This window comes from Rhinatrema bivittatum, chromosome 1 (genome assembly GCF_901001135.1).
Source record: "Rhinatrema bivittatum chromosome 1, aRhiBiv1.1, whole genome shotgun sequence".
In the NCBI taxonomy this organism is placed as follows: Eukaryota; Metazoa; Chordata; class Amphibia; order Gymnophiona; family Rhinatrematidae; genus Rhinatrema; species Rhinatrema bivittatum.
Genome location: NC_042615.1, coordinates 142,688,723 through 142,701,487, shown reverse-complemented (window position 1 = coordinate 142,701,487; position 12,765 = coordinate 142,688,723). Strand labels below are relative to the sequence as shown.

General features: G+C 46.9%; 1 long non-coding RNA gene across 1 annotated transcript; it reads right to left on the bottom strand.

Moving 5' to 3' along the window:
* Window positions 1-712: 712 nt before the first annotated feature.
* On the bottom strand, window positions 713-10,929 carry LOC115083777. The gene is made up of 3 exons (XR_003854402.1): window positions 8,250-10,929; window positions 4,587-4,709; window positions 713-1,121 (listed from the first exon to the last, which is right to left on the bottom strand). It is a non-coding gene; the product is annotated as an uncharacterized LOC115083777 (long non-coding RNA).
* Between the last annotated feature and the right edge of the window lie 1,836 nt (window positions 10,930-12,765).

Genomic DNA, 12,765 nt, shown 5'->3' with positions numbered 1-12,765 from the left:
TATGTGCAAAAAAAAAATTTAAAACCCCCTCCCCCTCCTTAATCCCCCCCCCAGACTTACCACAACTCCCTGGTGATCGAGCGAGGAGTGAGGACATAATTTCTGCAATCCTTGGCGAGAAGCATGTGACGTCGGCGGCACGTCGAGTGACGCCGGCGTCACGTGATTCCCGGCGAGTTCGCGCCGGATGGCTCGTTCGGCCCAAAAAGAACTTTTGGCCAGCTTGGGGGGGTCAGGAGGCCCCCCCAAGCTGGCCAAAAGTTCTTTTTGGGCCGAACGAGCCGTCCGGCGCGAACTCGCCGGGAATCACGTGGCGCCGACGTCACTGTCGAGTGACGCCGGCGTCACGTGATTCCCGGCGAGTTCGCGCCGGACGGCTCGTTCGGCCCAAAAAGAACTTTTGGCCAGCTTGGGGGGTCAGGAGGCCCCCCCAAGCTGGCCAAAAGTTCTTTTTGGGCCGAACAAGCCGTCCGGCGCGAACTCGCCGGGAATCACGTGACGCCGGCGTCACTCGACGTGCCGCCGTCACATGCTTCTCGCCAAGGATTGCAGAAATGGTGTCCTCACTCCTCGCTCCATCACCAGGGAGTTGTGGTAAGTCGGGGGGGGGGGGGATTAAGGAGGGTGAGGGGGTTTATATTTTTATTTTGGCTCAACAATCGCGATTTCCCACATATCCAACATATCTATGTTGGATATGTGGGAAATCCGATCGTTTATGTCGAATCAATTTTTTAAGTTAAAAAAAAATATGAGTAGCGTTTTACTAATGCGGTCAATCCGAATGCACACCCCTAATGTTTTGTCTATTTGTATAGGTAGAACAAAAAGAAATAGATGCCTGATGTCCTTTAAAATGCTTTATTTTGGTGGAGACGTATTAAAATTGCCCGACTCTGGCCGAATTTCGCCACCTATTGAGTGGCTGCCTCAGGGGCTTCTGACATGATACTGAACCACAAGTATTATTCAGAAATATAATGTAACTGGCTGCGTCATCCACAACGGGGACATATCATTTGAGCCGTAGCTGGATGGCAAGTCTCCACTCAGTGCATTCATAATTTGTATGTATGGTTTTTCTCAGAAGTTCTTCACTGGTGTCTGTATGTTCATAATATCTGTAAGTTGAGCAACATACAAAGTTATCTGATGATTTCACTGATAAAGAAGTATTAACTGACTTTTCATAACTCCTAGTACACCTGTCAGTCCACATTAGACGTGAATTTATCCAAATTATGGCATGCAATTCTCATTCATGGGAGTAAAGGCTTGGTTTCAAAACCAATTCATTCTGATTGAATCCACATTCCTAGGGCATCAAATACGTTACTGAAGATAAACTAAATTAAATATTGGTTGAATGAAGTTGATAATATAGCAACTGTAGTGTTTGGGGCCAGGTTGGAAACAAACCTATGGTGATATATAATGATATAAGAGCTAACAAAATCTTTGAAAAGTAGCTTATGAAATTGTTTTGAGTGTGAGAAAGAAGTTCATATAAAATCTCTGTCATCTGTAGGAAGAAAATTAGGCAATTAGAGTAGCAACTGCAGAAGTAATATTTTGTAACAGTATGGCACTGTTAGTATTATATTCTAATGACACAAAACACTAAAATCTCATAGAAGTATGTTTTACAGTTAGGGAAAATAGCTTGCTAAAAATGTCTCCACTTCAACTATTTATATAATTCTTTGTTTTGTGTTTTCATTCCCAGGGTTTCTATGACATTATTTTTAAATTGACTCACTTTAGCGTGTTGTTTTAGCTCGTGACTTTTACAGTTCTGGAGAAGAGTATAACATGCACTGTGCTGACATAATTTTAAAAGGGAGCTATAAAAAGGACTATAGAAACAATTACAAAAGGCATGTGAGTGCTGCTGTGCTCACTGATAAACAAAACAGTAAATCCTTGTTATATAGCTGTTTAAAATGAAAGAAGACTAGAGATCTGCCTCATCTAGCCTTCTGATCATCTAAACGTTCTCTCCAGGAGGCAAGATTAAATAAAGCCCATGCACCTCCACTAACCAGCTTTGAAACATGGTGATAAGTAATCCGTCCTCACCTGGTCCGTACTCCAGAGCCGGGGGCCAGGTTTTTCTATGCCCAGAGCAGATGTACAGAATTATTTCCCCTGACCCGACCCCCCCCCCCCCCCCCCCCTTCACTTACCACTGGCTGCTCTGACTCATTGCTTTCTCCTTTTGCAGCAAAGCCACAATTGTCCTTATAGTGGTGGCGGCTTCAGCAAAGCACCCGTCTCTCACACCCCCCTGTTACCCAGCATGCCCCTCCTTCTCTTCCCCACCACATGCCCAGCAATCCCTTTCTCTTCCCCTCCACGCCCCTTCTTCTCCTGTATCCCCTTCTCCCCCCCCCCCCCCCCTTCACTCCAATCTGTGCCCTGAATTCTCCTGTTTAGCCCCTACTCCTTGCCCTGTGCTCTGAGTCCCACTCTTTCTCCCCTCACTCCTTGTCCTGCAACCCCCCTACCACTTGCCCTAGGTCTTTCTCTGTCTCCCCCCTACTACTCATCTTGCAAACCTTTCACCCTCACCCACCCCCGCCCAGCAGCAGGAGTCCCCCCTCCTCCACCCACCCCCACCCAGCAGCAGGAGTCCCCTCTCCTCCACCCACCCCCACCCAGCAGCAGCAGGAGTCCCCTCTCCTCCGCCCACTCCCGCCCAGCAGCAGGAGTCCCCTCTCCTCCACCCACCCCCATCCAGCAGCAGGAGTCCCCTCTCCTCCGCCCACTCCCGCCCAGCAGCAGGAGTCCCCTCTCCTCCACCCACCCCCACCCAGAAGCAGGAGTCCCCTCTCCTCCGCCCACTCCCGCCCAGCAGCAGGAGTCCCCTCTCCTCTTCCTACCCCCACCCAGCAGCAGGAGTCCCCTCTCCTCCACCCACCCCCACCCAGCAGCAGGAGTCCCCTCTCCTCCGCCCACCCTCACCCAGCAGCAGGAGTCCCCTCTCCTCCACCCAACCCCGCCCAGCAGCAGGAGTCCCCTCTCCTCCGCCCAACCCCACCCAGCAGCAGGAGTCCCCTCTCCTCCACTCAACCCCGCCCAGCAGCAGGAGTCCCCTCTCCTCCACCCACCCCCACCCAGCAGCAGGAGTCCCCTCTCCTCCACCCAACCCCACCCAGCAGCAGGAGTCCCCTCTACTCCACCCACCCCCATCCAGCAGCAGGAGTCTCCTCTACTCCACCCACCCCCACCCAGCAGCAGGAGTCCCCTCTCCTCCACCCACCCCCACCCAGAAGCAGGAGTCCCCTCTACTCCACCCTCCCCCGCCCAGCAGCAGGAGTCCCCTCTCCTCCACCCATCCCCGCCCAGCAGCAGGAGTCCCCACTCCTCCACCCACCCCCACCCAGCAGCAGGAGTCCCCTCTCCTCCACCCACCCCCACCCAGCAGCAGGAGTCTCCTCTACTCCACCCACCCCCATCCAGCAGCAGGAGTCCCCTCTCCTCCACCCACCCCCACCCAGCAGCAGGAGTCCCCTCTACTCCACCCACCCCCATCCAGCAGCAGGAGTCCCCTCTCCTCCGCCCACCCCCACCCAGCAGCAGGAGTCCCCTCTCCTCCGCCCACCCCCGCCCAGAAGCAGGAGTCTCCTCTACTCCACCCACCCCCACCCAGCAGCAGGAGTCCCCTCTCCTCCACCCACCCCCACCCAGCAGCAGGAGTCCCCTCTACTCCACCCACCCCCACCCAGCAGCAGGAGTCCCCTCTACTCCACCCACCCCCATCCAGCAGCAGGAGTCCCCTCTACTCCACCCACCCCCATCCAGCAGCAGGAGTCCCCTCTACTCCACCCACCCCCATCCAGCAGCAGGAGTCCCCTCTCCTCCACCCACTCCCACCCAGCAGCAGGAGTCCCCTCTCCTCCACCCGCCCCCATCCAGCTGCAGGAGTCCCCTCTCCTCCACCCGCCCCCATCCAGTAGCAGGAGTCTCCTCTACTCCACCCACCCCCATCCAGCAGCAGGAGTCCCCTCTCCTCCACTCACTCCCACCCAGCAGCAGGAGTCTCCTCTCCTCCACCCACCCCCACCCAGAAGCAGGAGTCCCCTCTCCTTCACCCACTCCCACCCAGCAGCAGGAGTCCCCTCTCCTCCACCCACTCCCACCCAGCAGCAGGAGTCCCCTCTCCTCCACCCACCCCCACCCAGAAGCAGGAGTCCCTTCTCCTCCACCTACTCCCACCCAGCAGCAGGAGTCCCCTCTCCGCTTCCTACCCCCACCCAGCAGCAGGAGTCCCCTCTCCTCTTCCTACCCCCATCCAGGTTCGGGACCACTTCCCTACGTCCTTCAGCCTTGTGCAACCTCCTCAATTAATTTTCAGGCTCATGGGCTCCCTCTGAGTTTCTATAATTATACTCAACTATCATTATGTCCCCATCACAACCCTGCCCAGAACAATTCTGTAAAGTCACATAACTGGATATCATAATTTTAAATATTAAACTTTTTGTAACATATATGTTTCAAAAATCATGTTACAGTGACTGATGAATATGTGTTCTTTAATTTTTGGAAACAGACTGCAAAAAAAAGAGGATCCCAAGACAAACCTAAATTTATCAGTTATAAGATACGGAATGGAGGAGTAGCCTAGTAGTTAGAAGAGTGGGCTACGATCCAGGAGACCACTGTCACTCCTTGTGACCTTGGGCAAGTCACTTTACCCTGAAGTTCTGAAAAAAAGCAGAATATAAAAATCAAAATAAATAAATAGCAACAACCCTGCATGAAAAGGCAACACTGCAAATATTCCACCTGGGCCAAAAACACCAATCCACTCTAGTGGAAAACAGGAACAAACAATTGCAGCTATATGCTAGCAGAATACTTCTTCTCCATCACACATACATCAGAGACAGACTCTCACCAAATACAGAATAAGGCATCATAAATTTATTTCTTTTTTTCTTTATTTTCTTTATTTCTTTTCCCCATTTTATGCGCCCTTGTTATAATGTAACTTTTTGCTTCATCAAATTTTGTCTCTTGTTATTGGTTTTTGTTAATTGCTTAGTTCGATGTAAACCGAGTTGATTTGATTTGTATCAAGAAAGTCGGTATATAAAAGCCTTAAATAAATAAAATGTGCAGATAAAAACTGAATTCTTCTTTGTTCTGCTATCCTCTCCCGTCCCACCCTTTCTGTTCCCTGCAGATAGGAGGAGAAGGGGATAGATTAGGGAGCGCTCTTTTTTGCTTTGCACTGTTCTCTGTCTACTCCAGGCTCCCACATACCACCTCCCTCCAGTTCCTTGCATGCTGCTGGGAGGGGAAGAGCTGGCGTAGGAAGCAGAGGGCTGATCTCTGCTGCCTGACATTTTGATCCCTGGCCAATAGAGTTATTGGGGCCAAGCTTTGTGTGCTTATGCACATAGGCAAAAACTGTCTTGCTGATGACACCCCCTTGGGCTTGATAACCAAGGCAGCTACCCCCCCTCGCTTCCCCCCCCCCCCCACCCCACCCCCCAGTCCTGGCGCTGTACCAAAGTACACAGCCAAAGTAGGTTCCTTTTAAAGGTTAAAAATGCACTGTTAACCCGCGATTGGACACGCGTTTTCAACACGCTAGCTTCAGTAAGGGGTAATAGCCTGTCAAAAACGCACGTCCAACCCCCCCCCCCAACCTAATAGCGCCCACAACATGCAAATGCATGTTGATGGCCCTATTAGGTATTGCTGCGCGATTCAGAAAGGAAAATGTGCAGTCAAGCCGCACATTTTACTTTCAGAAATTAGCGCCTACCCAAAGGTAGGCGCTAATTTCTCCGGGCACCGGGAAAGTGCACAATAAGCAGTAAAAATAAAAACTGCTTTTCTGTGCACCCTCCGACTTAATATCATGGTGATATTAAGTTGGAGGTCCCGAAAGTTTAAAAAAGTTAAAAAAAAAAAATTTGAAATCGCCCGCGGCTTGAAAACCGAACGCTCAATTTTGCCGGCGTCCGGTTTCCGAACCCGTGACTGTCAGTGGGTTTGAGAACCGACACTGGCAAAATTGAGCGTCGGCTGTCAAACCCGCTGACAGCCGCCGCTCCTGTCCAAAAAGAGGCACTAGGGATGCGCTAGTGTCCCTAGCACCTCTTTTTGCCATGGGCCCTCATTTGAATACAGAATCGCGCGCACAGGAGAGTGGCCTGTGCGCACGCTGGGATAGCGGGCATTTGCCCGCTATCCCGTGACTTTTACTGTATCGGCCCGTTATTATTCACTACTACAAGAAGATTGAAACAAAGGACATAAAAGACATTCATAAATAGCACATACAATCATAATGAAACAATAGTAAAACATTACTATGTACAAAATAAATAATAAAACAATGCATAAAACAAAGTAGAACTGAGAATCTGATATTAAACACAAAGTATTAATGGGAAATAAAAGAAATATAAGCCAAATAAAGAAGGCGAATGGTCTGGCAAAAACAATATAAAAACTGAACTAAAATAACTAAAAAGTTATTAGCATCAAAGGCTTCTTGAAATAAGTTAATTTTTAATGCCTTCTTAAATGCTGTCATATCTGATAGTAAACAGAGGGGTGCAGGAAGAAAATTCCATGCAATGGATCATGCCACTGAGAAGACATGATCACGTACCTCAGCCGTATATGCAAACGTAGGGGAAGGAACGTCTAGCAAACATTTGGATGCTGACCTTAATGTTCTGGAAGGTTTATAGAGGTGGAGCACAGAGCTGATCTATTCAGGGGCTGTATCATAAACAAGTTTATGGATCAGAGTTAAAACCTTGTGTTTAATGCGCTAATGAATTGGCAGCCAATGTAAACTAGTCAATACTTGTGTAATGTGATCATGATAGAACGAGTTAGTTAAATGCCGAGCTGCACTATTTTGGATTAACTGAAGGGCCCTTAGTGAATTGGCAAGTAAGTCATGAAACACAGAACTGCAGTAGTCAAAGTTTATCCCTTTGGTGGGGCGTTAATCTTCTCAAATGCACACAGACTAATTTTTCTCTGGGGCTGCTCCGGCTAGCGCTTCTCCCTCCTCTTTGTCCCAAGGGGTGGGTCCTTTTCGTGGGGGGAAGCTTAAGCTTGTGGCCCAGGTGGAGGGGTGTCTCTAGCTCCTTCTTTCTTAATAACTTTCATGCTGTTCCTGAGGCAAACAAACGGGCAGGATGAGGTACTAAGTGTTCAATTAAAAGTTTACTGATTCTTTAAAGCTAAATCAGAATCCAGTTTGTCCAATAGGTGAATGCACTGCTGTGATGTTCACAGATGTCTCTCTTTTCTGGGCAGGTGCCCTTTCTCTCTTACTCTGGGATTTTAGCTTTAGCACTTTTAATCTAAAAGGTGAATCTTAAGACCCGCGTGTGGGAGCACATGTGCGCGCATTTGCTGGCACGCACACATGGACACGGCAATTTTATAACATACACGCATATATGCACGTATACACACGCGTTATAAAATCAGCTATACGTTCGTACATGTGTGCACAATTTTATATTGATGCAGCGCATGTGTGCGCCAATGCCACCTCGAGAAGTTTAGTAGCTACACGCACCAATGCAATAGCCCTTTTTCCCAGTTCGCCCCAGTAAAGGAGAGGACTTCCTAATCCCCCTAGCTAACTTGCCTCACTTTTACCTTATTAACCCCAACCCTTAAAACCCCACTGACTAGCCTATCTTTTTTTGTTACATGACTTACATGCCGTCCAGAGCAGAAGTAAAGTTATGCAGTACGGGACCCCAGTGCACGCTCGTGCACGTCAATCCTTACAGGCTGACTTCATTTTTCAGACGCAGCCCACTCATGACCCACCCTTTTTTTTTATTTTGATGATTTGGGCGCGTAGTGGGAGATACGTGCGTACCTGTGTGGGTTTTAAAATCCGTGCAGCATGCGTCTGCTGAGTCACTCACATATCTCATGGCTTCGGCACGTATAGGAGTTTTAAAATCAAACAGTAAATATATAAACTGTCCCAGCGCTATAGGGAAATCCTACAGGGGGTGGGATCCTACCTTTATTTTATTTATTTATTTATTTAAGGTTTTTTTATACCGGCATTCATGAAAGCGTTCACATCATGTCGGTTTACATGAAAACAGGGGAGTGAAGAATACAACCAATAACATAAATAAACGTGATGAAGAGATGCAGTTACAATTAACAGGGGCTAATAAACTGGGAGGAGGAAGTGAAGAGAAAAGATAAGGTTAATTATAAATAATATAAAAAATAACCTTGGTTGCAGATGTTCATTCCTGTTCACCCAGCCTGTGTTCTGGTTCCTTGGGGTTGAGGCTGTATTGGGGGGGGGGGGGTCTCCATAATCTTGGTCAGTTTCTTCCATATTCCAATAGAGATGCCATCTCAAAAGGAAAAGTCAGTAGAACAGGAAACTACCTATATCAGCCTATTTCCCATATAAGGAGGGGTGGATCAAAAAACCTCCACACATACAAAACTGGAATACTTTCTTTGTTTTAAAAATCTCTCTGTGGTTGATTTTATGCTGTCCCTGGTGCTTGCCTCTTCTCGGGAGCAGAAAAAGGCTCACAGATCTCCAGCCCATGTCCTTTGGGTCCAGAGGCTGCCTTCTCCAAAAGGGTTCAAGGTTTAAACCACAGTCTCAGTCTCAAAACAGGATAAGCTCTAGTCATCAAGAACCCCTCACTGGGTAATGCTGCCATTGGTGCTTGCCTCCGCTAGGGAGTAGAAGGATGGCTCACACGTCTATAGCCCTTGGTCCCAGGATTGGGAAACCAGGATTTTCCCCAGAACGAAAATCCAAAAAAGGAATTTGGCAAAAATCTCTCTCTTTTCTAAATTTAGGAGGAACCTCTCAAACAGGGAGTGTACTGAGAGGAACCTTCTCGGAAAAAAACCTTCAGTTGGGCAGAGAAGCCAACTTAAAAAGGGGAATCAAAGAGCTCCGGCCTCTCCCCAGGCTAACTGAAAATGACAACACCGTTGCACACTTTCCCACCACTCTCAAGCCCCACATTCTTTGGGCACCATTTTATGTAACCCTTTGGCCGGGGTTCAGGTCGGGTGTCCCATAAGAGCCATAAAAGTATTTATTTTCTGGGGGCTGACTCCACACTCATTTTCCCCCTTCTCCCCAGCTCCCAAGGGGCGGATTCTTTCTGTGGGGATAAAGGTAGCCCTTCGTGGCCCAGGTGATGGTGTGCTATCCTCCCTTGTGTGTGGTTAGTTGCTGATCTCAAGGGGTGAAATACTGGGACAAATCAGGCTGGACACTCTTTGCTGGGTGTTCAAAATAAAGATTACTGATTCTTTGAAAGTTAAATCAATGTCCAATCAATCCAAAGGGTAAGATTACGGCTGTGTTGCTTACAGATGTTTCTCTTTCTCTGGGATGTCTCACAAAACCCTGGGATTTAGCTTACAACTTCTTTCTTTAGTGAATAAACTGTCCCAAAAGTTCAGGGAAATCCTATGAGTGATGGGATCTGCTTAGTCATGGAAAAATCCTATCTTAGTCCAAACCGTTCAGTCTCTCATACCCAGCACCCTGTTGGCGGGTCTTCAAATATTTCTGCTCCCATTCTCTTTGCTCCTTCTGTTTGATGTGACCTTCCAGATGGGATGGTCTGATGGAAAAATCTGGCTCCTGCATCCATCCCAGAGTGGGGAGGGGTGGACAAAAAAACTCCCACACTTCCAAAAACTGATACTTTAACTAAATCAAAGCCTCATGGAGGGATCAAAATCACCTTCACGGCAGGTCTACCTTGCCCCTAGACAGCTTACCACAGCTTCAGTGTCCTGGGCCTTACTGAAGGCCTATTCCAGCTCAGGGAATGGACCTTCACTAAGAAACCAGGCACCTACTCCAGACTATAGGAAAGTCTGTAAGGCCACTGGCAGGAAGTGCACATCAGGGTTAGCCTCCAAAGAAACAAACAGTGAGGGGGTTAAACCCCAATCTGAAGGAAAGATCCAAGGTGCTTCTTACTCCTATCTAACAAAAATGACAAATTGTTCCCTCTCTTAGCCCCACTAAGTACACTGAGACTGACCAATCACAGCCATCCAGATTGGGAGGGGCTGAAAGGAATGGAAGTCTCACTAAGCTGTTATCATTTCTAATGTGCAGGCACATAGTGCCATCTGGTGGCAGATCAGTGGGTCTGCCACAAAGGGATGAAAGATAAGAGACTGTAAGGAGTACGAAAAGTCTGAAGGATCTAATAATGGCTTCAATCTATGTAATAAACATAGTTTTATAAAGGAAGGTTTCAGTACTGATTTTAAATGGGACCGCATAGACAAACCACTATCAATTATTACTCCCAAATTTCAGACTTTGGTTGAAATCACTCCAACATAGCTAACTACGGAGAAATATTTATGGAATATTAGATACCATATTTCTATGGTATTTCTGTCAGCAGACAGACTCCTGATATGTACCACCCCAAATAAGTGAAGCACTGTTAAGCACCATCAACTATTGCAATCTGGCTAAAGAAGCTAATCCCTGCAATATAAATACATACTGAACCTGGCATAGAGGAATCCAGCTTTGAAAACAGAAATAATAATAAATCTAACAGATCTCAAAATATAGGTCAGAAATCAGTATTGAAGCTAGTGGTTAGGGGAACTTCAGGGACACTCAATCAGGAAACTCATCAGTAAAATAATGGAGAATAAAGCCATACTATATATAGCAAGTTGATTTTTAAACCAAAATTATCACAATAGAAAACGTTTGTGTACCAAAGTTGATACACAAAAAAGTATTCCTTTAGCAGTTGTGTGTGTGTGTGTTTCTTCAATAGATGTTTTCAAGAGCATTCCAGTGATGCACCTCAGGGAGCTCCCCAGGGCTCCCAGGAATCTCTCAATAAATCATAAATCATTATGAAAACAGGGTGCCTCATAATGTTTAGGTTTTGCTAGTGCACTGTATACAGACTGTTCTTCCAACAAGTTGCATTTCCATTGTTTTACTTTTTGGTGCACTGGAAGCTTATTCTCAGAGCATTGATAGCTTTCCAAAAGAAAAAAAAAAACCAATCACCAGATGGGAGCCACTATCAACCTTGGCCGTCCACTTCCACTTCTTTTTATCCAATAGCTAGAAAGAAGGATACTATATTAGACCCTCAAAATTAAAATTTGCACAATAAAATAGACAGAGCTTGAATTTGTTTGTGTTCTAGTTTAAGGTTAGTATTTAAGTTTAAGTTTTATAATTGTGTTTTCTGGGAAAATAGACAGAACTTGAATTAATTCTGTGCACTAGGAAGGTTAGCATTTAATTTTAAGTTTTATAATTGTGAGTTTGCAAAGGTCACTTATTTGATATGAGAAGGTGAGAGAACTGGTTCTAGGACAAGTAGTCACTAGTGTTTATATCCCCATCTCCTAACCATCCCATCACATTTTTTAATGATTAGATTATTACCCCCATTATGAAGAAAATCCATAAAATAAAAGTCAATTAATGATTTAGAATAATATTCAAAGTTTGACTAATTTTAGTCCTATTGCCATCTAATAATCAAGTTTGAAAACCATAATCAAATTTAAAAACCCTTAGATTTTAAAAGACCCTTAATAATCAAATTTATAAATCCTTAGATTTAAACATACCCACACCTTAAACAGCTTTAAAATCTTTAACAACTAAATTAAGATGCAAGCATAAGTCCAGGAGCAAGATGGAGGCTATAATCTTTTGCACTGAGTGCCATATGAATATCTACCTTTTGGTGAGAAATTGTATGTGTGCACCTGGTACAAAGAGTTCCTGGCTCTCAGAGAATTAGTTCAATCTCTGGAAGCCAGAGTAGTAGACCTAGAAGAACTGAGACAGACAGACAGGTATATAGAGGAAGTGTTGACCAAGTTACAGAAAGACCCGAGGTTTGGTATCACTTAACCTGGCATTGTGTTCAGCGATGCAGGATATGGTGACCACGTGGACCTATGGCCAAAATATTAGGATTCATTGTGTGGAGTAGTCATCCCAGTCAGGGCTAGAAGGCCAACTTCTTTAACATGTAGACATCCTTCTTCTGGGGATCTGGTTAAGGAATCAGATCCAGGACTCTATGACTGAATGGGTTTTTGAAGGATCGGTGTGTTACGAGTTGTTAATCATGGGATCAGGTCTGTTATGGCCTAATGTTTGCTCTGCATAGAGTCCTGAGGAATATGTGCTCTCTACGACCTGATGGTGTTGCATGTCCCATCTGCGGCAGGCCTACGACTGGGCCTACTCACCTCTGGTGCCCAGTTCCCGGTCCTGGCCCAATTTCCCTCGCCGCTGTGGGTAGCCACCTGCACTCCTGATCCTCCTCGACCGTTCCTGGCTCCTCTGTGGACCCCCGAGCTCCTGGCAAGTCTCCCCATGTGTGCCGTAAGGAGACACTGCCATCCAGCATTTTGCTGCTCTCTAGGTGCGCATGCGCACACCTTGCTGTCCTTTAAAAGGGACGTGATGGGGAACCAACCAGCGGCCCTGGATGATGATGTCATCGGGCCCTGCTACTTAAGGCAGAGCCCGCCACTAGTTCCTTGCCTTGGCAACAGGTCTCCACACTTGTCATGTGCTCATTGCTTGTCTTGCCTTCATTCCTGGTTCCTGCTCCTGACTTCGTTCCTGGTTCCTGTTCCTGACTCTGTTCCTGGTTCCTGTTCCTGACTCCATTCCTAGTCCCTTTCTAGCCTTGCTTGGACTGGTCTTTGGCTTTGACCCTTGCTATGCTTTGCACCACGCTC